The following is a 24,736-nucleotide window of genomic DNA, read 5'->3' as shown; positions in this document are numbered from 1 at the left end:
GGACTGGTCCAGACTGAGGTAGATGGTGGGGTGGAAATTGTTGAAATCCTGGTGGAATTCCTCAAGGGCCTCTTTCCCATGGGTCCAGATGTCATCAATGTAGCACAAGTAGAGTAGGGACATTAGGGGACTAGAGCTGAGGAAGTGTTGTTTTAAATCAGCCATAAAAATGTTGGCATACAGTGGGGCCATGCGTGTACCCATAATAGTGCTGCTGACTTGAAGGTATACATTGTCCCAAAATGTGAAATAGTTGTGTGTGAGGACAAGGTCACAAAGTTCAGTCACAAGGGTTACCATGACATTATCTGGGATAATGTTCCTGATGGCTTGTAGTCCATCTTTGTGTGGAATGTTGGTGTAGAGGGATTCTACATCCATAGTGGCTAGGATGGTGTTTTCTGGAAGATCACCAATGGATTGTAGTTTCCTCAGGAAATCAGTGGTGTCTCGAAAATAGCTGGGAATGATGGTAGCATAGGGCCTGAGGAGAGAGTCTACATAGCCAGACAATGCTGCTTTCAGGGTGCCAATGCCTGAGATGATGGGTCATCCAGGATTCCCAGGTTTATGGATCTTGGGTAGCAGACAGAATACCCCTAGTTGGGGTTCTAGGAGTGTGTCTGTGTAGATTTGTTCCTGTTCTTTTTCAGGGAGTTTCTTGAGCAGATGGCGTAGTTTTCCTTGGTAAGTGGGATCTGAGGGTAATGGCCTGTACAGTGTGGTGTCAGAGAGTTGCCTAGAAGCCTCTCGTTCATATTCCAACCTATTCATGATGATGACAGTACTGCCTTTGTCAGCCTTTTTTATTATGATGTCAGAATTGTTTCTGAGCCTGTGGATGGTGTTGTGTTCTGCATGGCTGAGGTTATGGAGCAAGTGATGCTGCTTACAAAATCATAACATGCTTTCTAGAGATTAAATGTAACTTCCTATCCAAAGCAGTCTATTCTCACCCAATGCTTTCTTGAAGCATTTCTAACCAGGGCAGGTTGGGATCTCAATTTCATTAGTGTAAACACTGCCTGATTACTTCCTCAGGTGCAGGATAAAGAGGTGTCCTTTTGCCTTCCTCTTATATCCCCCAAAACTAATTGTTGGTCCCCAAAGTCAGGATGACTCCCCCCTTAGGGTTTATTCCCTGATGTGCTGATTTGATGTTGACTTTACATCCTCATGTTGACTTTTTATGCAAATAGAGCTTCCATTGTGTTAGCTTACAATGCTTAATTTATATGTGAGCTGAGGCAGACAGGTGAATATACATCCATTGTCTGGCAGAAACCATTTTGGAAACCTTCCCTTGATTGAGACTTTAGGAATATAATTTCTTTATACATATGTAACTTTTTTACATAGTATCTGTACATACATTTTGCAATAATATTCATGATCAGCATGATCCTAGCTCTCATTTAAGATTGTACATGATATCATTTATGGATAAATGTCACAAAAGTGGGGTGCTGGGTATAATGTTTGTCAGATCTTTTTTGCAGTTGCTGTTACAGAACAGTGAACTCATTGCCAGGTAGCACTGAGGGGTTCTGAGGGTCACACTCATAATTAAAACTCACCTTTGTTTAAGGCTCGTAGCATAAGACAGAGCCTAGACAGATGGGACTTAAGTGAGAAATACAACCACCCACAAGAATTTTCTGACTTGATATGACAACTTTGTGTTGGCTGTACAAATGTGGCAAAAGGAAAACCTAGGTCAGAGAGTGCTCTGGGATTCAAGCACTCTTTCTGAGCCAGAAAACAATGAAAAGAAGGTATGACAAAGGAAGTCAATGAGATAGCCAGAAAAGTTTACTCCAGTGATCATAAAACACTTCTCTATAAACAAGATCATACCATGCAAATGGAAGCATATTGCACCAACAGAAAAGTAGTGGGAAGCTGCTGAACGTATGCGTGTTCCATTGAGTATCACTACAGCTTGGAAATGACTAGTAAGATAGATAATTAAAACCTCTACTAAGAGAATTGCTTCTGATGTTGTGCCCAGAGTTATAAAAAACCCAATACACCCAGAAGTCAAAACAAGGACAAAACCAGAATACATACCAGAGACATGAAGTAACTTTAAAGCATTTGCCTTTCTAACATGTTTTTTTATTTTTCTCCCTCCCTCTCTAAATCAACCACATACCCGAAAGCACACACACTCACAAATACAGGAACCAACCAAACAGCTGCAGCTTGGAGAGAAAGTTCTACAGAGGAACCTTTCCATGTACTCCACCCTCTCCCACAAAGAAAACCAGAAACAAATTAAAACATCTGGCAAGCAGGCTAAGTATTTCAACAAACAGTATTTTCTGAAGCAACACACATCATGAGAAGAACATAGTCTTTTTGCTTAAAGAGACAGGTCCACCCATTTTCCTCAGTAATCTGAAAGTTCAAAAGGTGAAGAAGCACTTATCATTATAAATAAACTGTAAAATGTTTTTGACAATGATGTTTTTAATTCCATTTGGCATTTCTGAGCTTCATTTAGTGGGTGTCAGCCATCTTGCTGCAAAGCGTCCCTGAGGCACAATCCCTACCAGTACTCCCAGTGGGGCCCTTCTCAGGGCTGTGCCTAAAAGGCACAATCTGGCCTCCAATGATTTTAATATCTTGATCATTTTTGTGCATATTTATTTCAAGTACATTTCAATTCCTATCTAAACAAAAATATAAACAGGTAAATTTTAAAAGAGCATCGATGAATGAGGTAATTAATGCATTGTAAAATTGAGGCTGCCAGGTTTGTCTGGTACCTCTGTGCCTTGAAATTACAGTGACAGCATGAAGTCTGTCTGCATAACAATAATACAATGCTAAGCACTGCTGTCCCCTCTAATTGCTGCTGCTGTTGGAGTTCAGCAGAAAATAAAAAATGAGATTTGACTATAAACTCAGAACATATTTATGGTATATTAGGAAGAGGCTATTCAACATTAAAATTAATTTTTCTCTTCTTTGCTTCTCTATCTCAGCTGCATGGAATTTGTTCATTTTCTCAGATGTGGTAGCATGAGCAACTGTGTGGCACTACAGGAGAATTTTTCTGCCGTGTATATCATAGCACTATTCAGGAGGCAGGGATCCCCTTCCATTATGTCAAAATTCTCTGGTTTTACTGGGTAGTAAATCGGGGAAGGAGGGGCTATTTTCATTTTGAATGCAAAACAATAGATTCTAAGGATCCAGTTATTTCTCTGGTAAAAGTGCTCTGGGAGTCCTCTTTGATATTCACACATGCATATATTATAGTGGGGCTTCTTTTACTGCCTGTTACAGTTAAGATTAGCTCAGTACTTTTGTTATATAACCTCTTTCTAGCTGCTTATACGTTTCTTAATATTTCAACTTTTGATCTTAAAGCTTCTATGCTTTTTCTCACCCCAGAGATGAGTTTTTTAGAATGTGTGAAAAAAGTCTGCTCAACCATTTTTGAGTGACGGAAGGTGAAAACACACACTTTTCCCATTACAAAATGTTATTTTTATACAACGTAATTCAAAATGGATGAATATTTATCATGTAAAGTGTTCATGATTGGTTGGTCCATGCTGAAGACTTTCCACATTTCCAAAAAAGAAAAAGAAAGAGAAAATATAATCAAATTTTCAGCATTTAAAACTCAGTTTAGCATCTGCTAGTGTGGGGAGCTCTGACACTTTAATGTCATAGTAATGTACTCAATGTCTTTTCAATAAAGGAAATATTATCTGTAGCCAGCTCTCAGACTAGAAATGGATTTAGTGTTGAAATCTTCTTGATCTTATGCAACTAACTTTCCAGGGAAAAGAGACTTCCTCTCTCCTGAGAGTTTCCTAAGCACCACTGTCAATGCTCTATCTTGATTTCAGGATGAGAAATTCTGAGAACTTGCCTTGCTGGCCAGCAAAGAACCCGAGGGAATGCCTCAACAACTCTGGAACAAGACATCTGTGGGATTAGTAGAGGATTCCCTTGCCCTGCAGACTCTGAGGGCCTATAAAGCTAGCTTTTCAGAGTTCAAGGAATTTGGGGCACAGGAAGGGCTTCACTATGGAAGACCAATACCAATACACCAGATAGTGTGATATGTGATGTCTTTGACCCACAGTGATTTGGCTCCCTGCACTATCTCTGGTTGGCTAGTGGGCCTGTCCTATTAGAGTAGGTTGGTGAGTTTCCCAGACTCATGTGGGCATTTCATTGTGTGGAAACGTTTAAAAAAGGTAGTCCAGGAGGAGCAGATGTTGGAGGGACAACAGGTGACCCATAGCACTGGAAACCCTGGCAGTTTCTGGTTTTGCAGCTGTGGGAGGGAGGCCATTTTATTTAAGGCAGCATTTGTTGTTGACTTCTTTGGCACTTTTAGAGTGAGTGAGCTGGTGCCTAGGACAGCTGTGGACAGGTCCCAAAGTGCATTAAATGTAATAGGCATACAGCAAGCTGCAGAAGTGGTGTTCCTGCACTTAAGGTACTCAAAAACAAAACAGAAGGGAAAGGGGACTTAGGTGGTGTTGAAGGCACGTGCTGATGGGCATTTGTTGTGCCAATGGCATGTACAGGCATGGGTTGGGCAGGCATTGTGATACCAGGTAGTGTGGTAAGGTGGGGAAAGCAACCAAGGAAGTAGCTGGCACCCCTTGTGGCCAATTTGAAATGTGGTTAATAAAATTAATGGTTATATGCTAAGGAGCTCTCTAATCCTGATGCCAGTTACGGGTTATATGGTAAAGAGCCCTGTAGCACCTAGCACCAGTTACAGGTTATATGGTAAGGAGCCCTATAACCCCCACACTGGAACCAATTAAATGCCTGGTATAGGAGAGTTGGGGTGATGGGGGGTAGCGTCCCTCTCTTGTGTTAAAGTTTAATAAAAGTTGCCTCTTGCCGCTTAATTCCGTGCATGTGTTTGTCCTCATTTTGCTGAATCAATGAGTGGGGGAAATTGATGGGTCCAGCGGGGAAAGAGGACTCTCCCAGTGGCAAAAGATGGAGCTACTTGCCAAGGGGCAATGGGTAGTTCCTTCCCTGGGAGTCTTTGGCACCCATTGGCCAGCTGGGAGAGAGGAGTGCTGATTGACTGCCGTTTCCCAGCTCCCAGCAGTTAGCCCAATGCAGGGGAGTCTTGTTCAGTTTTGTTTCAGCAGCCCACTCTACCCACCCTAACTAGGAATGGGAACCCAGTCTTATAGATGTTACGGGTCTAGCCGATCACCTGTAATAGGAGAGCAGGAAGGATTTTTTTTTTATCCCATGGGTGAAATTGGCAGAGGACCAGGGAGTTTTTTTGCCTTTTTCTCAGCATCTTCAAGCCACAGCGGGTTAAGCAGGAACGTGCTTAGTACCTAACTGAGGTATTGGGGTGGCATTGTTTATTCATCACAACTTGTGGTCAGTTTCCAGGGTAGATAAGAGAATAAAATGAACAGTTCCCAGAGGTAAAAGACCTGGGATTTTGGTGATAGGCCTTGGGCTCATGTGATAGGATCAGGCCTTGTGGCCCTCTTATGCCAAGGTCCCTACTCTGCTGCACCATGTGTCTCCCTCACAGGAGCGAGTGTAGGGTGCTAGGACTCAGAGAGAGCTGAGTCCTGGGCCGGGGATAGGCTGAGGACAGCCTACTCCATGTTATGGGTTATATGGTAAGGAGCCCTGCAACCCCCACATTGGAACCAATTAAATGCCTGGTATAGGACAGTAGAGGTGATAGGTGGGTAGCGTCCCTTTCTTGTGTTAAACTTAAATAAAAGTTGTCACCTGCTGCTTAATTCTATGTATGTGTCTGTCCTCATTTTGCTGCTCTGTCCACATCAATCTGAGCTTATATGTTTAATATTAATGTTTTGTGAATCGTTTGGATTTTGTCCAGTTTCCAGTAAACCTTTCCATGTTGGTTAATATCTCTGATCTAACTGTTCTCAGTTATTCAGTTTCCTCACTAGGTCAGTGCTGGCAGCACATTCCACTGCATGAGAGGACACCAGATTTGAATGTAGACTCAGGGCATCTATTGTCCAGAGTGTTAGACATGCTGAGTGACACTGGTAGTTGGTGCTGCTACATTACTCTTAATGCTAATCCAGCAAGCAAATTGTGTAATAAATAAAGCACAATTTCCCTGTTATTGGCTGTTATTGGACAAATGAGATATACAAGGTCATAAAATACTATGAAAAACACCAGTTTAAACTGAGAGAAATACAATTTAAATTTTATAAAACTATTCTATAAACTTTTTTAATAATCTTATTAAAATGCTTTTTTTAACATTGAATATATTGTAATAAGAATCACTTTCCTCTCGTACATTGGCAGTTCATTAAAAGACCCGGTAAAATAGCAGATTTGTAAAATATTTCAGCCTGGTTATTATTTCCTAACAAAGGAGATAAGGTATTTAACGTTTGCCCTGCGAAGTGTAATAGACTTAACACATTCTGATTTATATATTTCAGCCACTAGTGGAGAAACAGAATAACATGGAAATGCTTTTTGGAATCCTGCAGTTCCTCAATTTGTCTAGTTGCTGTCTTATGATTTATTTTTCCTAGATTCCATTGTCACTGAATTCAGTAACACCCTCCCAAACTCTGCAGTGACATTAAAGATAGTGAGGGCATATGCAGTTTCCTTTTAGGAGCAGAAGGTCAGGCAGAGTGTTAAAAGGGCAGCCTGGGGTCAAAATAATACAGTAGGAGTACAGAGGGTGCAGTTAGGTTAGCATATTGTTCTTGGGTGGAGAGCCTTTTTTAAACCCTGATCCATCTTCATCCTTGTAATTAGGCTATCCTTACTTTCAAAGAAAGTGTTGCTATGAAACACATTGGCAAATGAAGGCAAATTTGAGGCCTAGTCATTTAAGTGTTAGGCCTATTGTTCTGGGTTGTGTAATTGGTGATCAAGAAGGCAATAAAATGGCATGGCCATTAAATGGGCTGAGCTGAAATTGAAAGGAGAGCATTTATACAGTGCTAGCTTCTGTGTGGAGGCTGTAACTTTCACCCTTACATGAACCAGAGTTTATGGAAAGGCCTGATGACATGGCTCTTGTTTAACCTCCAGGAGGAGGAGAGAAAAGAAGGGGAAAAATCAAAACTAAATAGAATTAATGAGCCTTCACATATTGTCCTGTTTCTTTTGTTGTGAAAAAGCTGGGTGAAAGTGCAGTAGGATAAGAGAGAGTGGAAAAGAGACACCGTTAATATCAGGTTGTAAATTCTACAAAACATTAACTTCATTACATGGCAATTACTATCTGTAATTGGCAGAACGGAAGATTCTACTTTCTCATCAGTTACTAGTTGTATAGGACTCAGCACTTTTTTCTCCTGGAAAAGGTCACACCATTGATAAAGAGACTTCTTTAATGTGAACTAAGACTATAACAGGTTCCTTTGCAAACAGACAAGGATGTAATTATTAATTGCTGATTAGCATCTCATAGTGTTGTTTTGTGCCAAAACTCTCCACAGACCTAGGAAGATGACAACATTAGTGATGAGGTGGGGATAAGGGGGAAGTTTTCTCACTATTTTATGACTCTTTGGTGCTGCTTTACAAAACCATGAAAAGGACACTATTGAGAATAACTATATCAAGAAGTGTTGAAATATAAATGTAAAATATGAATGTTTATAATACTGGAGAGGGAAGGTAATTTCTTATAATTTCCCTTTTTATTACTTCTGTGATTAACTTTGATTATTGTTTGCTGTATCTAGCATACTCTGCTTATAATAAATAAAAACTTTCTCTCAAAATATGTATGTAATGAGCTAAATTCTGCCTCAGATGTGTGTGTGTGTGCAACTCCCATTGAGATCTGACCAGAATCCAACCTCATGACATCCACTCCCTGGGCATTTCAGAATGCCTGGTGGCTCTCATGAGGCTATTGGTTGCTGATGGAGATATCTGATTTCTCATTGTTAGGATATAGATATTCAGGCCTGTCTGTAAAGGCCTATACTCTCTAAGAATTTAGGTGTATTCTTATCACTTGGCTAGTTATAGAGGTATAAAAGAAAGAATCAAAATCACTGTCTGCCTGTGTAAGAGCCTTCTCTTACTGTGACAGTCTGAGGCCCTGTTCTTAGGCTAAGGCCTTTGGCTAAGCAGCACAGGCAGCCATAAGCTGGGAAGTGAAGGGTCAGATCCTCACATTCCAACCTAGTCACCTTGAAATAAGGTGGTATTGGGCTGTTAGGAATACAATCCTGTCCTGATAACGCCAATCACCTCCAGAGAAAGGGAAGTGCCTAGAAGATGTAAAAGGAAACTTAGTTTGATAGCATCCTGTCTGGCAAGAACTCACCTACCAATAGCTGGGATGTGAAATCCTCACTTCTGTATTGTTTTGTCATTATAGTTCCCACTTCGCTATTGTTTGTCTGTATAATCTGTGTCTGGTTCTGTGATTGTTCCTGTCTGTTGTATAATTAATTTTGCTGGGTGTAAACTAATTAAGGTGGTGGGATATAATTGGTTACATAATCATGTTACAATATGTTAGGATTGGTTAGTTAAATTTCAGGGAAATGATTGGTTAAGGTATAGCTAAGCAGAACTCAAGTTTTACTATTTCGTCTGCAGTCAATCAGGAAGTGTGTGTGGGGAGGGGAATGGGAACAGGGAATGGGGGTGGGGAAATTGGAATCATGTTTGGCTAAGGGCAGGAATGGGAACAGGGACACAGGTGTAAGGCTCTGTGGTGTCAGAGCTGGGAAGGGGGACACTAAGGAAGGAAACTGGAATCATGCTTGCTGGAAGTTCACCCCAATAAACATCGAATTGTTTGCACCTTTGGACTTGCTCTCTGTTCATGCAAGAAGGACCAGGGAAATAAGTGGGTGAAGGAATAAGCCCCCTAACACTCATCAGTTACTAGTTGTATAGGACTAGATGACCTCCTGAGGTCCCTTCCAACCCTGATATTCTATAATTCTATGATTTTGGTAAGTATTGGAGTTTTGTGTATATATCTATGGAAAGACTTTAACCAAATATCTGGTTTAATAAAGTATTTTAATAAGGTTACTTGGAAGATCAATTTTTAAACTAGATATTAAGAATTAACATATTCCTACTGTATTTGTTCACTATTATTATTAATGCTGAGAGAAAATCAGAATTTCCATCTCTTGGAAAATTTTGATATTTAAATGTTTGTTTTAGTTTTGAATCGGGAGGAAAAATTGAAATATCAAAATTGTGTGGAATGAAAAATTCTGAAAAGTTCTGATTCACAAATATGGAAACATTTTTGGTCAAAATTAAAGATGCCAACATTTCTGAATCAAAATGTTTTCATTTTGGTTTGTTGAACCAAATCAAAATGTTTGTTTTGAGTCAGTTCAACATTAAACTGCATCTAACTATGAGGTGGGTGCCTTATGTGAATTATAATTCGGGTGCCTATTTCCCTCATTCCTCCCTATTCTCAGGCCTTCCTGGCCAGACTACATGTCCTATGATGCACCTGCAATCATGTGATTTTCATCGTGAAAAATGTAGTTTGGCCAAAGAGCCTGATCTATGGGGACAGCAGGAGCCTGAAGCACCTGACCTACAACTGAGGCACCACAACACCATGGGCAGATGTAGTTTAATGTTCAACTGATCCAAAATAAAATGTTTTGGGTCTGTTCAACAAACTAAAATATTCCAATTCAGGTCAAACTGATCTGAAACAACATTGAAATTTTCCTTTGGAAACTGAATTTAGTGGAAATTGCATTTTCCATTAAAAAATAATTCAGTAGAAAATTCCCTACTGCTCTAATTATTACTTTCTTTATCAATGCTTATTAATTTTATAAGAGTTATTCAAAAGGAAATTTCATTTTATGGTATGCTATATCAAATTATTATTGTTGAGGGACCATGGTACTCCTTGATACTCTATATCCGTCCTTTTTAGTTTTGTTTGTGTTTAAACAAATAAAATATTCGGAAAAAATGAAGTGATGTGAATCCTGCATTATTCCTAGGAACTAGCCAAAAGACTTTCTGGGGTATTGGGGTCCCAGCAGCTAGAGGAGAAGGCCACAACAGCAGGAATATATTGTCTGTAGTTCCCATTGCTGTAGGAAGTAAAGGGAAGAAAAATTGCCTGCGGATTGACTATCTTGCAGATGGAGGGTCGGTGGACCATACCACTTCCCTACTTTTAGTCAAACCAGAAAAATAGGGGCCAGATTGCACTTCCCTCCAGAGCCCTCTAGCCTTCAAGCAGGACCAGAACCTCCTGGAATTTAAAGTGGTGGCTTGCAATTATAACACAGTTTTCAATACACTGCAGGATCCATAGCGTGTGGGGAAAGAATCCTCCCTCCAGACCACAGAACTGCAGCTAAACTGATTTGCAGCTGCTGTACCAGTCATGGATTGCACTGGGCCTGGCTGCTGCTGTGCCCAGATTAGTTCCTCAAACCCTGCTGTGCAAGTATATGGAGGGAGCCCTTGTTGAGCTAAGCTTCACAGAGGAAGCATTTAGTGCCCTTCCCAAATCCTCCCCACCCCAGGCAGTAAAACCACACAAATTCTACTTCAGGCAGAGCCCTCCATGACACAGAGGCATGAGAAAAATGTTAATGGAACAAACAAACAAGTATGCACAGACTAGGGTGAACAGATGTCCCAATTTTATAGGGACAGTCCCAATATTTGGGGCTTTTTCTTATATTGGCACCTATTACCCCCTCACCCTCTGTCCCTATTTTTCATACCTGCTGTCTGGTCATCCTAGCACAGAGAGGGAAAATGGTATTTCCATATCAGTATGGCAGGGGATGTGCCACAACTTAAAACATTTTCTTTTGTATTCACTTTGACAGCAGTTAGGACACAGGAGTCATTTTTGAAGGTATTTTATGGGTGCAAGCTGCTGGCTGTAATTGGGTAGCTTGTTGGCTTTTGTTGAGGTAATTGAGATAACATGAGAACATGAACAATAGCTGTCATAAGGCTTCCTCTTAAAAAAACCAAGAGGATTATTTTCTTTTATGAAGTTAAGCTAAAGAAATAGGTTTACACAGATTTTGAACAAATATTTTGTGATTTAAAAACTGCCACTTAAATTGCTCCTTTCAATTAGACCAATAAAAGCTCATCAAAATTTAGAAGACAGTTACCAAAAGAAAATATTTTGAGTATCATAACTGGGGAAAAATCTATGGGAGGTAATAAATTCGTATTCTGCCAATGTTCCATAAGTAAAACTGAAAATGAAGTCAGTTGGAATTTTTTAAATTTAATAATAATAATAATAATTAATAATTAATAAGAATAATAATTAATATAATTAATGGGTGAATGGGGTCAGAAAAAGGAAGATACAAAATGAAAAGTTAAAACGGAAAATAAATGTTTCTTTATTGTGCTGAGGACCTTCTCTGTCATGGATCTCCCTTCCCAGTTTTCTCCAAATAATGTGAAACAACTGGTTTGTAGCTGGTTCAGCAAATGAATCAGTCAGTAAAAACAAAATGGTGCACTTTTGCCCCACAAAGTTTTGAATTGCTTTGTTGATTAAGTTATTACTTAGTTGATTAAAACACAAAAAGTTGGAACTGGGGATGTTCCATCCTGACACTCATGGAGAATTTGCTTCTAAAGTAGTTGAGTTCATGAGTTCAAGGTATTTTTTTTAACCTCCTCTTATAAATTATCAGAATTCTCTGTCTTTCTCCACAGTGTAAGGTAGGAGTTTTGCTTAGAATTAGAAAAGCATAAATACTTTGTTGTTATTATTAATTATTTCTATTACCACAGTATCTAAGACCCCTATCATGAACCAGGATGCCATTATGCTAGGTGCTATACAAACACAAAAGAAAACAACAGTCCCTGTCTCAATGATCTTACAATCTATGTATAAGACTAGAGACAACAAAAGGGTACTGATGGACAGATAGCGGAGTACAAGAAATAGTTAGACGATATTGGTCATCATGATAAGCAGTAACATCAGTGCACCAGAAACCAGGAACTATTTTCATGTTTCTTGTAAGCATTTTAAGACGAATTTGAAGGAGGATAATGAAGTAGCTTTGCAGATGTTTACAGGGAGCTACTCCCAAGTATGAGGGACAGCATAAGGGAAAGCACAAAGGTGCTTGTTTGAAAATTTAAGAAGTGGATGAGGCTGGCATCGTGGGCCAATTAGAGGCGGAAGGCAACATTTTGATAGTGAATGAGAGACAAGTAGCGTGGAGATAGGCAGTGAAGGGCCTTGAAAGTGAAGACAAGCAACTTCTGTTTCATATAATAGAGAAGAGGGAATGAGTGGAGAAATGTAAGGAGAGGAGTGTCATGGTCAAAACAACAAACTAGTAGAGTGATCTTTTGAGCAGCGTTCTGAATTGATACTTGTGGGACAAGGTTGTAGTTGGCAAGGTCAGAGAAAAGGATGTTGCAGTAATTTAGACCTGAGATCATGAGAGTTCTAACTGTGTGGATGGATAGGAAAGGACATATCTTAGAGATGTTGTGCAGAAAAAATGTGCAAGATTTATACATAGGCTGGCTGTGAGGACCTAGAGAGAGGTCTGAGTCAAAGATGACACTCAGGTTATGGACTTGAGTGATGGGCACAATGGTGGTGTGTTCCACAGTGATTGAGAAAAGAGGTGTATGTGGCGGTGGGGGGTGGGGGGTGAGAGGGAAGGATTTGGGGAAATACTGTGAATTCCGTTTTAGCCATATTAAGCTTACTTGGCAGCTAGACATTCACAAAGAGATGTCAGAGAGACAGGCTGAGATTTTACTTTGGACAGAAGGAGGTAGGTCTGGCTAGAGAGGTAGATCTGTGAGTCATCAGCAAATACTAGTGCCCATTGGTGGTAAGAAGTGGGGCCAGTAACAATGGACCTGTTTTTGCAGTTTGATTTTGGTCTTGCTATTTAACAACTGTACAAACTGCTTAGCTCTTACTTTGTAAGAGAGCTTACGTCAAATTCTGTTCCCATTATAAAAAGAAAAGGAGTACTTGTGGCACCTTAGAGACTAACCAATTTATTTGAGCATGAGCTTTCGTGAGCTAGCTGTAGCTCACGAAAGCTCATGCTCAAATAAATTGGTTAGTCTCTAAGGTGCCACAAGTACTCCTTTTCTTTTTGCGAATACAGACTAACACGGCTGTTCCTCTGAAACCTGTTCCCATTATAGTCGATGAAAGAGTTATTTTTTACCTGAATTAGTGGAGCAGTTAACTTCCTCCTTCTGCTCCAAACCTACCTCTCCTGACCTGTGGCCCGCTGCTTCCCACAGCTCCCATTGGCCGGGAACTTCGAACCGTGGCCACTGGGAGCTGTGGGGGGCCATGCCTGAGGACGATCAATGTAAACAAAATGTCTTGCGGCCCGCCAGCGGATTACCCTTTTTTTTACACACAAAAAAATCAATTATGAAAAAGTTGCATTATTAAAGTCACAAAGTCAAGCACCCAAAGGTTAGGAAATGCCAGAGTCAAGGTTGTTTGTGAGCCCTTAATTCAACCTCTTTGTGCATATGCATTATGATAAAGTGTTTAATTACAAGATCACATATTATTTCTTTCACAAAACCTGCAGCTCATTCAGTGCACAGAATATATGGTGCTCACTTAATGAGCAGCTATTCAGTATTTTGTTATATCCTTATTGTTCAATGTATGTCTTTAGACCTTATTTACTGCACACTATTCTGAAGACAGAATTATTAATTTCTTCATGGGTTTTATGTTGGAGCTCATCACTATAGTATCTGAATGCTACAGATATTAAGGAATTTATTTTTATAACACCCCTGAGGTGAGGAAGTGGCATTATCCTCATTTTACAGATTGGGAAATGAGGCACAGAGAGATTAAAGTCAAAAGTATCCACTAATTTTGCGTGTCAGTTTGAGACAACTAGGACCTGATTTTTCAGAGTACTTAGCATTATATACAATAGAGGTCGGCAACCTTCGGCATGCAGCCCATCAGGGTAATCTGCTAGCGGACCACAAGGCATTTTGTGTACAATGATCATCCTCAGGCATGGCCCCCTGCAGCTCCCAGTGGCCGCAGTTCGCCATTCCGGGCCAATGGGAGTTGTGGGAAGCGGTGGGCTGCAGGACAAGAGAGGTAAGTTTGGAGCAGAAGGAGGAAGTTAAGTGCTCCACAAATTCAGAGAAGTCAGGAATGGAGGATAAGATAAAGGGTGGGGTGAGGATAGGTGTGACATTATACCCCATATTCTTCATGGAAATATACTTATGATATGGATATGGCATCACTAAGATATATTTTATGCAAGATGGGTCTTGTAAGGTATCATTGGAAAGGCTATAATTTACTAAACGTGATTATCCAATTTGTATGCATGTATCATTTCTGTATCTGGAGATAGGAATATTAACTACGTAACAATTACAACTGTGTTTTCACCTGGGAAACACCCACCAGACACTAGGCAAAAAGCCTGGATGAGCCATTAAGAAGAACAATAGAACTTTGAAAATGTTAATCTCACTCCTTCCTGAGAAGTTTACTGGGATGCTGCATTGACACTGCAAGGTCAGGTGACTGTGTCACCTGGTACTGGACAATGTCTTAACTTACTGGTACTTTTCTGATGTAGGGGGATGGGATCAAAGAAAGGATTTCCACCTTAGGTAAATCCTTTTTAAGGCTGGGGAGGGGTTAATCTTGGCTCTTCTCCATTGCCTTCTCACCCAAGAAGAAAAACTGCTAAAAGCATCTGAAGAGACAAAGGAACTAAGCTGAGGGAAAGGCAAGGGCTGAATCCAGACTGAGACATGGGTCTGGTCTGTAAGGAGAAATAAATGGAACTCTAAGCTACAGAAACTCTGCAACTTGCCTAAAACAACATTTAGGGTGTGAAATTACGTTTTGTAACCTGTTTCTTGAGTGTATTAAGCTTAGTTTGTGTGTTTTGTTTTATTTGCTCAGTAATCTACTTTCTTCTGTTTGCTATCCCTTATAATCACTTAACATTTACCTTTTGTAGTTAATAAACTTAATTTCTTGTTTATTTCAAAATCCAGTTTGTGTAATTCATGGGGGGGGGAGCAAAAAGCTGTGCATATCTCTTTCCACATTGAGGGAGAGGGCAGATTTTTATGAGCTTGCGCTGTGCAGATCTTTCTATACAGTACAAGACAATATTATTTTGGGTTTATACCCAAGGCACTTGAGTGCTGGCCATTCTCCTAGGTAAGTCTTCCCGCACAGAGCTGATTTCAATCTGTGTCTGCAGCTGGGTGTGGCCTTATTTGTCTGCATGTGCTAGAAAAGGCTTGAGGGCCTGACACAGCATAGACAGGGTGAGGAAGCCCAGGCTGGTGGAATGGGCAGGCTTAGTGAGACTCCTGCGCATCAGGTGGCATCCTGCATGGGCGTCCAACTCGTCACAATAGGAACCCACGGGGATGGGGGACAGGGCAGGAGCCAAGTCAACAGAAGAAAGAGGAGAATAGGAATATGGGGGTGGGGTGGCGGGCAGGGAGATAGGAGTGGAAGCAGGAATATGAGCAGGAGTTGAAGGGTAGAAGGAGATACTGGGGTAGAAAGGCTGTAACCACTAGAACACGCATCCCTCAGAAGCTGAAATCAAACTCAGGATTCCTGAATCTCAACATTCCTTCCTGTCTAGCAAATAGCTGTGAAACGCCTTGCAAAATGTGTCCCAGTCCCAGATGCCCATAGATCTGCTCCCATTACTTTGTTAGCTCAAGCGGTGGAGGACTGTAATGTGGATCTAAAGATCCCAACTCTATTGATGACTCATGTGGGTTTAGTATAGTTCTACATGATGATAATTTTTGTTTTGTCAATTTTTAAGTCATTAAATAGTGGGGAATTACATTAAAAAACCCTATGTTAAAAGAACATTGTTGGCAGAGTCAAGTACTCAAATATTAGGAAATGCCAGAGTTAAGATTTCCTTTGCAACCTTACTTCAGTGCCCTTGAGCGTATGCATGATGATAGTCTTTGGTTACATGATCACATACTATTTTCTCCACAAACCCCCTAATATTTCTAAAAAAAAAAGAGGAAAAATGGTTTCAGTAAAAATTAGATACATTTTTATTGGCATTCCATAAGAGCTGCTGGTGTCTGGTAAAATATATGCAGACATAAAAATAAGAAATTCCTCCCTAAATTAATCTATCTGGTAAATTGTTCTGACTGCCCATTTCTCCTCTGATATTTGTGATGCAATAACCTTGGTCTCCTGAAAAGGCAGCAGTAGGCCAAATAGACAATATGTAAAGCAATTATAGATCTGTGATGCTACTAATTTCTGGCTAGCTAGTCATTTTATGATATATATCAGAGGACATGGACATGGCTGGTCTCAAGAGGACATCTCAATCCCAAGTTAATACCTCAGCTAATAATGTTTTAAAAATTGGTTACAGTCATGCTTGCCATTTTACACAAATAGTCACACATGTAAAAGGGCTTTTGGGTTATAATTTAGAGATCTCAAAGTTAACACATAGCAAAATCCTGCCAATTCTGCCAGTCACATTTTTCTTTCTCTATCTAGATGTGGGATTTATTCCAGACAGAGGCCCAAGGAGTCCTATGGCAATCCATCTTAGGGTAATTATGTGAGCATTGCCATATAAAATCTAATGCCCTGAGGGCAGTGCATGCTTCCAATTGCTTTGTAAAATTATTTTAAACACCTCATCAGGGCAAATCACATCCCAGTCCCATCAGTGCTTATTCTTAGATGTGCCAGATAGGTTTATGTGCTGCGTGGAAAAGCATGGTTTAGCTGATATTAAGGATAAAATTTAGATTTCAGATATATGCTACGGACCTCTTTAGTCATTCATTTGGACACTTACAAAAGGTTCCCTTAAACAATCTGAGTGCATGTGTATGAAATATGAAAAAAAAACCCACAAAACTTGTTGACAAATAAGCAATATAGTTTAGAAAAAAGTGCAATTTTTTTTCAATAAAAAAATTGCAATTATTCCCTTAGTCAAAAGCCTGAGTAAAGACAAGCTATAAAGCCTTTACACCTTGCCTTGAAGTTCAAGTATCCAAACAATAAAGGAAGCAAATTCCAGAGCTGAAGGCCTTCCATGATGTCTACACCCTATTCAAATCTAGGGACATAGTAAAACAGCCCAGAAGCTGACTTCAAATGCCTTCACTATCCATGAGGAAGAAGCATTTTTTAGGTTCCTACAATCCAAACCTCATAGGGATTTACAGATCAGATTCAAAACATTGAATTTCACCTATAAATGAATATGAAGTCAATATTGTCTGTGGAGAATTGGTGTAATATAGTCCATGTATGTAACAGCTGTCAGCTACATTCTACACCAGTTGTAGATTTTGAGTTGACTTCAAAAATAATCCAGTACAGAGTATAGTGCAGGAATCCAGGCTGCATGTGACAAGGTCCATGGTCATGGGTCACCAGTGTGGTTAGATGTTGATAGATGTTTGTCTGTGTGTGTGTGTGTTCCCTCTGTGTGCCGCCCCAGACCTGCGCAGACAGCTGACATGCAAACCACCCAATGACCACAAGCAAACCATCCAATAACCACAAGAGCCATTAAAGGATGAAGGCACCCAGCCAGGTTTATTGATGACAAAGCATGGTACTAGTATTTCACAGACTCTATCGCACCACTAATACATGGATTTCCATAACAATGGACCAGCTCAGTGAAAGGCGGGACTTTCTGTTCCTCCCTAAAGCCAGACAAAGATAATCCCTCTGAGATACATCTTTATGCCCCAGTACAAACCAGTTAGTTCTGCTCCTTTGACATAGTTAGTTACTGCCCCCTGACATTGCTAGTTATGTTGGTTCAATCAAAACATTTTTATCACGTACTGTCACTCTGACCTTATCTTTTACGAGGAGTCAGTGTTTTCCTGTTATCCTTGGGTAATATTTTTGTACCATCCTTGATATTGGGATGTTTTGGTACCACTTGATATGTGTTTGCACTCTGTGACTAACACTTATTAGGAACGTGTATTTCTGCAATATCATCCCTGTTCTTGCCAAATTCTGAAAGCAGGTCCTGCCTCATACCATGCCTCTGATACAAGGGCTTATGTCTCAGACTCTTTTCGTAGTACAGGAGGCAATAGCCAAACCCAAAGGAGAAAAAGTGCTTGTAGCTATTGTTGCCACCTGGAATCTTGGAGAAATAGAGGGTGGAAAAACAGCCCCAAATTAGACCATTATTTATTATTATTTTTAATTATTATTGTTGTTTTTTGTTGTTGTTGCGATTGTTATTAAGATTTCAGTTCCCACCTCCGATTTTCCCACGATACCAGCTTCCATAGTCCACTTGTTAAATTTCCAAGTAGAGATGAAGGATAGGGGATGGGAAGCAACAGAAAAAAAAGTGAAAACATGATAATTAACAATCATTGTTTTAGTTCTGTGATTTTGTTCAATTTGTTTTTAAAGCTCTCTTTCACCAGGGGAGCTATTCCCCTTCATTAACAGAGATACCACAGGCTAATTTTTTGCATAAATTTGCACTCTATGAATGTTTTTGCAATGAAGCAACCACCTATGTGTTGCGGGAGGAGGAGACTAGGGCCCAGATCAAGAAAGGTACTTAAGTGCCTAAACCCCAGTTTTAGGCCCCACTCTGATCCACAAAACCCCTGCTTGGCTACCACTGTACCCTGTAGTGCCTAAACTCACTGGGCACCTAAAGTTTTAGGGTAAAAGCTCCCTAAGTACCTAAGTTTCTGCCTTTGGGCAAACACACTGCTTCCTCATTCTAGCAGTCCAGACATCTATCTCATGCCTAAGCCCCAGAGTGATCCACGAACCAGTGGAAGATAGGCACTCCTCCACCTATCTTCCCTAGGAGCCGATTTAGTAGGTGTCCTCTCAGAACATCTACCTAATCAGTACCCATTTAAAATATGGCCAGAGGAGGAGGAGCCCACCTTATAACTTTTTGCCCAGTGGTTAGAACACTGTCAAGGATTTGAAGAGGAGTCTCCCCTACTCAGAAGACTGTCCTAACCACTGGGCTAAGATCTGTCTTCCAGTATCTCACCACCCTATGCACTCCTTGTTCTTTACTCTGGCAACCTTAATAAATTCCATATCCGCCCTCACAGAACCAACCAAGTGACCTGTCAGCACCTCAGGGACTTCTGTGTTAAGGACAGCTGCATTAACATGGGTTGGATGGGGCTTAGTTTCTTCTAGCTCAGGGCACTGATTTCTCAGGTGCTCAGTAGAGATACACTGGAAACACCTTCTTGGAACTTCCTCGTTCACAGGAGGTTTTGTGATGGGGATTTCCAGAAGAGGAACTATTCAGAGGGGTTGAGAGGGGAGTGCCTAGGCTCCCAACCAGCGTCTTTCTTCCCAGGGGTAAAACAGGATCCCCCCTTTACACTGGATTTGCACCCCTCCTTTTGTGATTTGAGCTCATTGGACATCTGGGCTTGCACAGAGTGGCCATTTCTTGCACAGATTTTAAGCTTTATCCCACAGGCTAGTCCTAATACATTCAGTGCATATACTTCGGAAATGTTGTTGAGTAAAGAGATCAAACAATTGGTTATAATCCTCAGCCCCCTTTCCTTTACCCATTTTTATTAGGTCACACAACTTATAGACATATTCACTATGCCTCATGCCAGCACTTTTCTTGTGTTTTCTAAATTTCAACCTATACTCTTCAGGAGTAATTGGAAACCATTGTAAAACAGCTTTCTGAAAGTCAGAATACATCAAAGATTCCTAAATTGGCATTTGATTAAACACTTTCAGAGCATTACTAGACAGTTTTGCCATCAGTGTGTGGACATTTTTATCCTCAGAAATATTATGAACCTCACACAGTCTTTCAAAAGTGGTAAGGTATTCTTCAGTGCAGTCTAATTCCTTGTACGCAGGACACAACTTGTTCAAGCTGAGGGTTCCTTGAGTGGAGGGAGAAATTGGTGACTCTGGGATCTGTCCATGCTTTTCCATCTGTCCTGATTATATTTCCTCTCCTTCACCTTTTCTTGGGCGCCTTTCTCTTTCAGCTCCATGGCTGTCTTGTGAGCAGCTATTTCTCTCTCTTCTTTTAGCTTCTCAGATTCCTTGGATCACTGGAGGACTGATATTTCTTGTTCTTTAAGCTCTCTGGCTTGCTGATGTGCAGCCTCCTGCTCCTTGATCCTCATCTCTGCTTGCCACCTTTTGTGCTCAATTTCTCTGTCTCTTTCATCTTTTTCTAATCTGGCCAATTCTAGATTTGCAGTTGTTTTGATGGTGCTCATTTTTATGCTTTATTGTTTCTATTTTCCTTACCCAAAATAAGCAATCAGAAAACAATAAACTGTAACCTTGCTTTGATTGTTTCCAGCCACCACACTTGCGACTCACTTCAAATTGCTATACCAGTACTTAAAGGAAAGGAGTACTTGTGGAAAATATAGTGGGGAGATTTTATAAACACAGAGAACATGAAACAATGGGTGTTACCATACAGACTGTAACAAGAGTGATCAGGAAAGGTGAGCTATTACCAGCAGAAGAGCTGGGGGGGAGGAGGTACCTTTTGTAGTGATAATCAAGGTGGGCCATTTCCAGCAGTTGACAAGAACAGTGGGGGGGGGGGGAATAAACAAGGGGAAATAGTTTTACTTTGTGTAATGACACGATACAACCGCATTTGCTCCAACCCCTCAGACAAACACCTACAAGATCTCTGTCAAGCATTCTTACAACTACAATATCCACCTGCTGAAGTGAAGAAACAGATTGACAGACAGAGCCAGAAGAGTACCCAGAAGTTACCTACTACAGGACAGGCCCAACAAAGAAAATAACAGAACGCCACTTGCCGTCACCTTCAGCCCCCAACTAAAACCTCTCCAACGCTTCATCAAGGATCTACAACCTATCCTGAAGGATGACCCATCACTCTCACAGATCTTGGGAGACAGGCCAGTCCTTGCTTACAAACAGCCCCCCAACCTGAAGCAAATACTCACCAGCAACCACACACCACACAACAAAAACACTAACCCAGGAACCTATCCTTGCAAGAAAGCCCATTGCCAACTGTGTCCACATATCTATTCAGGGGACACCATCATAGGGCCTAATCACATCAGCCACACTATTAGAGGCTCGTTCACCTGCACATCTACCAATGTGATATATGCCATCATGTGCCAGCAATGCCCCTCTGCCATGTACATTGGCCAAATTGGACAGTCTTTATGTAAAAGAATAAATGGACACAAATCAGACATCAAGAATTATAACATTCAAAAACCAGTTGGAGAACACTTCAATCTCTTTGGTCACTCGATTACAGACCTAAAAGTGGCAATTCTTCAACAAAAAACCTTCAAAAACAGACTCCAATGAGAGACTGCTGAATTGGAATTAATTTGCAAACTGTATACAATTAACTTAGGCTTGAATAAAGACTGGGAGTGGATGGGTCATTACACAAAGTAAAACTATTTCCCCTTGTTTATTTCCCCCCCTACTGTTCTTGTCAACTGCTGGAAATGGCCCCCCTTGATAATCACTACAAAAGGTCCACCCCCCTCCCACTTGCCTGCTGGTAATAGCTCACCTTTCCTGATCACTCTTGTTACAGTCTGTATGGTAACACCCATTGTTTCATGTTCTCTGTGTATATAAAATCTCCCCACTATATTTTCCAATGTATGCATCCGATGAAGTGAGCTGTAGCTCATGAAAGCTTATGCTCTAATAAATTTGTTCATCTCTAAGATGCCACAAGTACTCCTTTTCTTTTTGCGGATACAGACTAAGACGGCTGCTACTCTGAAACCAGTACTTAAAGCGTAAACCTCATTTAAAATAACAAGCTGTGCATAAACCCTAGCTCACTGTGCCACTGTGACATACCAATGACATACTAATGAGCATCTGTGTAACCCCTGCCCTTTAATTGGGGTGCTTTTTACAATGCTTTGCTGATGTAGCCTCCAGCCTCGACTGCTCACAAACGTCCTCCAGTATTCAGAGTAACAGCCGTGTTAGTCTGTCTTCGCAAAAAGAAAAGGAGTACTTGTGGCACCTTAGAGACTAACCAATTTATTTGAGCATGAGCTTTCGTGAGCTACAGCTCACTTCTGTAGCTCATGAAAGCTCATGCTCAAATAAATTGGTCAGTCTCTAAGGTGCCACAAGTACTCCTTTTCTTTTTGTCCTCCAGTATGTAAGTCACCACTATGTCTCTGTATGTGCTGTAGCCAGTCAGCCCTTACCACACATTGATCCTTACCACACTTGGTTATACTGCAGGGTGTCCCAAACACAGCCCCAATCCTCAATTTTCCCCCAGAAATGTTTGTCCTGTACAGCCCTGCCCTCTCCAGGAAAATACAAGTTTATGTAAAGTCTGTTATTTCTTTAAAAGTAATAATATGCACACAACTTGTCAGCCCAAATGAAGTTTCCCAGACACTTCAATTTAAACACACTGTATCGGATAAAACAATAAAATAAGTTTATTAACTACAAAGAGATAGATTTTAAATGAGTACAAGTAATGAGGCATAACAGTCAGAAATGGTTACAAGAAAATAAAGTTAAAACAATACAGTTGCCTAACAACAAACTATATAAGATTGAAACAACATTTCTCACATATGCTTTCAGCAGTCTTAATGACCAAACTTTTTAGCTTGGGACCCCAGAATCTGTTGCTTTGGGTGCAGAAAATCAATGGGCAGGGACAGAGAGAGGGTGGTGTCTTGAGGTGTTTGTCCCTCCTTTTAATAGTGTCAGTCCCCTTCTTTCCAGCTGAGATTCAGGAGACAAAAAGTCTATAGGGAAGGATGTTCCCTGCTGCTTTTTTCTCACCTGTTTGAGCTTCCTTTGTTTCCCTTTCCTGCTTGATGAGTGTTTACTGCTTAAATGCAAATTAAGCAGAGCACACATTCCTTTGTTTAGAACAGACCTGTTTGTCAACTTCTGTTTGGAATGTATGTTAATAACATCATACAACAGAATCATATAACGTCACATACAATGTTGCCACACATATTTTATCAGGACAATATTGACCAGAAAATTATGAATTTTCAAATGATACCTCAGAAGGCATACTTTGTACAAAGATTATTACAATAGTGTGTAGGGTGGGGGGACAGAGGGTTACATTCTGTCACGGGAACCCATCTGGGAAGTGCAGCATCCAGTACCTTTTCTCTAGCAGCTATTTAATTATATATACAATGTAGAATAGCTTCAACAGCAGAGATTGAGGGAGATCATCTAATAGATTGAGGGGTGGGAGACCCCCGTGCAAATCCTTGAACCTGAGTCTCCCACATCCCAGGTGAGCACTTGAACCATTGGGAAAAAAGTTATAAGGAGGGCAGCAACAGCAGCACAACAACCACCCATGTTATGTGGAGTGAGGCAGATGTCTCCCTCATTCTCACAAGAAACAACTTTGGTGCCTAAGCTGCCTGACTCCAGTATGACATTCCTGTCTTTGAATCTCAAGCAAAGATTGGTGCCTCCCTGAAGCCTGGACTTGGGGTTCTAATTCTGTGAGCGAGGAGGAGCTTAGGCATCTCCCATTGTCTAGTTTAGCCGGCTCCCTACCTACTGTGCTGGCTTTTATGGATCCCATTCTTAGGGACCTGTCTCTCCTCATTCATTATATAGGGATCCTAGGTTCTTAACTCCAGCTTTGTGGATCCCAGGGTTCTCCCAGTAATTTACTAGGTGCCTATAAGTTAGGCATTGCAACACCTGAGTCCCTTTGTTGATCCCCTAGAACCTTCTGAAGTATACAAGAGAGATCTACCAGAACAGACAAGTGACATACCAACACTGTCTTCCAGGAACTCTAAGATGAAAACAGAAGCAATGAAATAAAAATCCATTCAATCCAACTAAAATCTGCGGATGTTACACCAAAATCTCAGGATAAAAAGCAGGCTTCAAGCTAGTCAAAAAGAAGTGAGGAGGCAGGAAGAATTTAAAAGGGAGGCTTTGTACTTCTCTCCCAGAGCACTGTGAAATGACAAGTGCAGTTCCTGCATTTTAGACGAATTTAAATACAGATTTTAAATAAAAGCAAATCCAGAGCAAAAGAAAGAAAAGGAGATCTACCAGATGAATTTTTAAAATTCTGGTCTAACATACCCTCTTGCAAATAAAATATAGACAAATATGTACAAAAACCCCTGGGCTCCAAAAGCAGTGTTCAGATCATTCTCATCAGACACATACAAAAAACCCTATAAAACATTTTAAAAACAGCATCTACATAAGTTTGATATGTTTCAGTTCTATTTTGAACAAAGCACGTATCTCCTTTTCCTACATGTACCCAACCCCGAGTCTGAAGCCCTCCTCATCCCACACAAATTCAGACTATAAACACAAAGTTGTATCTTATAAGCGAAAAAGCTGCTAGTGACCCCCTTATTTAGGTGGCCTACCTCTTTCCATTAAACGCCCAGATTCTTGTGATCAATTTTTGAGAAGCTCGAACACCTCCACTGTTTGCAACAGACCACTGAGATTTGTCAAGGAGAAAGTTTTTGAGCTCGACAAGTGCTTTTTTTCTGTATCCCATGAAATTGCATTCAGGTTTACCTGAGTTAGGAACTGTCATAAACCATTTCCTTTCTCTCACTTGTTCTCTGAAAGAAATGTTTTACAGTATGGCAGAATAATAACTGAACACAAGTATTCCAAAGATCCAAGCCCATAACGGACTGGGAATGCTTGCAGCAG

The sequence above is a fragment of the Caretta caretta genome, chromosome 2 (assembly GCF_965140235.1).
Source record: "Caretta caretta isolate rCarCar2 chromosome 2, rCarCar1.hap1, whole genome shotgun sequence".
In the NCBI taxonomy this organism is placed as follows: Eukaryota; Metazoa; Chordata; order Testudines; family Cheloniidae; genus Caretta; species Caretta caretta.
This window is presented reverse-complemented; position numbering follows the sequence as displayed.